Raw genomic sequence first — 2,150 nt, 5'->3', positions numbered from 1 at the left:
ACACTGTATTTATCATTTCCTTTATTTACTGTTATTTTGCGACATCAATATCTCTTTTGTACCGCCTTAGATAAACATCGTAACAATAGTAATCGATAGATTGACGATTTGGTCTCTGTGGAATCGATATTCTTTTATATTACTCTGACGTGATTCGTGCACTTGGGAATTAACCGGTCAAGTTTTTGGCACCGTTGCCGGGGACCAACCTCGTCAAATTTCGTACCTTGTCGTTACACCGTCTAGACTAAGGCATTATTAGTCGGTAAATGCGAAGAACCCGTAGTACCAGAAATTTAGTAGATCCCTTAGCAAAACCCGAATGTTACACTCGTACACGCTTCTTACTCATCAGAATTAAGAAAGCTATGGCCGAGAATCGCGACCGGAGACCTCTTAAGGAATTTGCCCAACCCTCTGACGAGGAACCTAGTTCTATTATAGTAAACCCCCTCATTCCTGCCAACAATTTCGAACTAAAACCATCTTTACTGTAATTAGTGCAATAGAACCAATTCGCGGATCTCGCTACTGAGAACCCAAATCAACATTTAAAAGTCTTTATCCAACTGGCCGACACCTTTAAATCCAACGGTGCTTCACCTGATGCGATTCGTTTAAGATTATTTCCTTTCTCCCTTAGAGATAAAGCACGTTCATGGTTGGATTCACTTCCATCTAACTCAATAACTACTTGGGAAGACCTTAGAAGAGTATTCCTTGCTAGATATTTCCCCCTAGTAAGATTGTTGTTCTTCGAAACCAAATAACTAGATTTACTCAAAACCAAGGAGAAACACTTTTTGAAGCTTGAGAGAGATACAAAGAGCTATTAAGAGTCTGTCCACACCTGGCCTAGAACAATGGTTGATCGTTCATACCTTATACAATGGACTCCATTATAACACAAAGATGAGCATCGATGCTGCCGCTGGTGGCGCGTTGATGAACAAACCTTACCCTAAAGCTTGTGACCTAATTGAGGATATGGCCCAAAACCATTACCAATGGGGAACTGAACGAGCATCAGTAGAGAAAAAGGATACCCAAGGTGGAATGCATGAGATAATCTCTAAGGACATGATGCAGGCGAAAATGGACGCTTTAGCCCTTAAGGTCGAACATATTTCTACAAACACTAACACCGCAGCGATAGTTCACACAGAGTGTGAACTTTGTGGATCTAAAGGACACGAATCGGCGGAATATAGTCCATGATTTCTCCTGCCCTAGAACTCCACAACAAAATGGAGTTGTAGAGAGGAAGAATAGGACACTCCAAGAGATGGCCAGAACCATGATCAATGAAACTAATGTAGCAAAGCACTTTTGGGCAGAAGCTGTAAATACAGCGTGTTACATTCAGAATAGAATCTCTATAAGACCTATTCTAGAAAAGACTCCCTATGAACTGTGTAAAGGAAGAAAACCAAACATTTCATATTTTCATCCTTTTGGATGTTCTTGCTTTATATTAAATACTAAAGAACATCTGAACAAGTTTGATTCCAAAGCACATAAAGGTATTATGTTAGGATACTCAGAACGCTCTAAAGGCTACAGAGTATACAACACAGAAACCAAAATTGTGGAAGAATCAATTCATGTCAGATTTGATGATAAGCTTGACCCTGAAAAGTCAAAGCTAGTTGAAAAGTTTGCAGATTTGGAAATCACTCTTGTAGAATCTGATAAAACTCCAGAAGCAACTGTCACTCAGAACTCTGAAGAAATAAAATCTCCAGAAATCCCAAAGAAAGTCAAAAGTCGTATCAATGTATCTGAAGATTTGATTCTGGGAAACAAGGACGAACCTGTCAGAACAAGATCTACCTTCAGGACTTCTGAAGATATTCCTCTGGGACTAGTGTCTCTGATTGAGCCTACGTCTTGTGATGAAGCACTTCAGGATAACGACTGGGTGGCAGCTATGCAAGAAGAATTGGATCAATTCTCAAAGAATGATGTCTGGGATCTCGTTCCTAAACCCAGAGGCACTCATGTCATTGGAACCAGATGGGTTTTCAGAAACAAGCTGAACGAGAAAGGAGAAGTTGTTAGAAACAAAGCTCGACTGGTAGCTCAAGGTTACAGTCAACAAGAAGGTATTGACTATAATGAAACCTTTGCTCCATTCGCGAGGTTAGAAT

The 2,150-nt window shown here is 40.1% G+C and overlaps 1 non-coding gene across 1 annotated transcript; it reads right to left on the bottom strand.

Annotated features, from left to right (window-relative positions):
- Positions 1-751: 751 nt before the first annotated feature.
- LOC127077458 (small nucleolar RNA R71) lies at positions 752-857 on the bottom strand. Its single transcript, XR_007787269.1, has one exon. It is a non-coding gene; the product is annotated as a small nucleolar RNA R71 (small nucleolar RNA).
- Between the last annotated feature and the right edge of the window lie 1,293 nt (positions 858-2,150).

The sequence above is a fragment of the Lathyrus oleraceus genome, chromosome 4 (assembly GCF_024323335.1).
Source record: "Lathyrus oleraceus cultivar Zhongwan6 chromosome 4, CAAS_Psat_ZW6_1.0, whole genome shotgun sequence".
Lineage (NCBI taxonomy): Eukaryota > Viridiplantae > Streptophyta > Magnoliopsida > Fabales > Fabaceae > Lathyrus > Lathyrus oleraceus.
The sequence above is the reverse complement of the archived record's forward strand: the minus strand, read 5'-3'. Positions and strand labels throughout refer to the sequence as shown.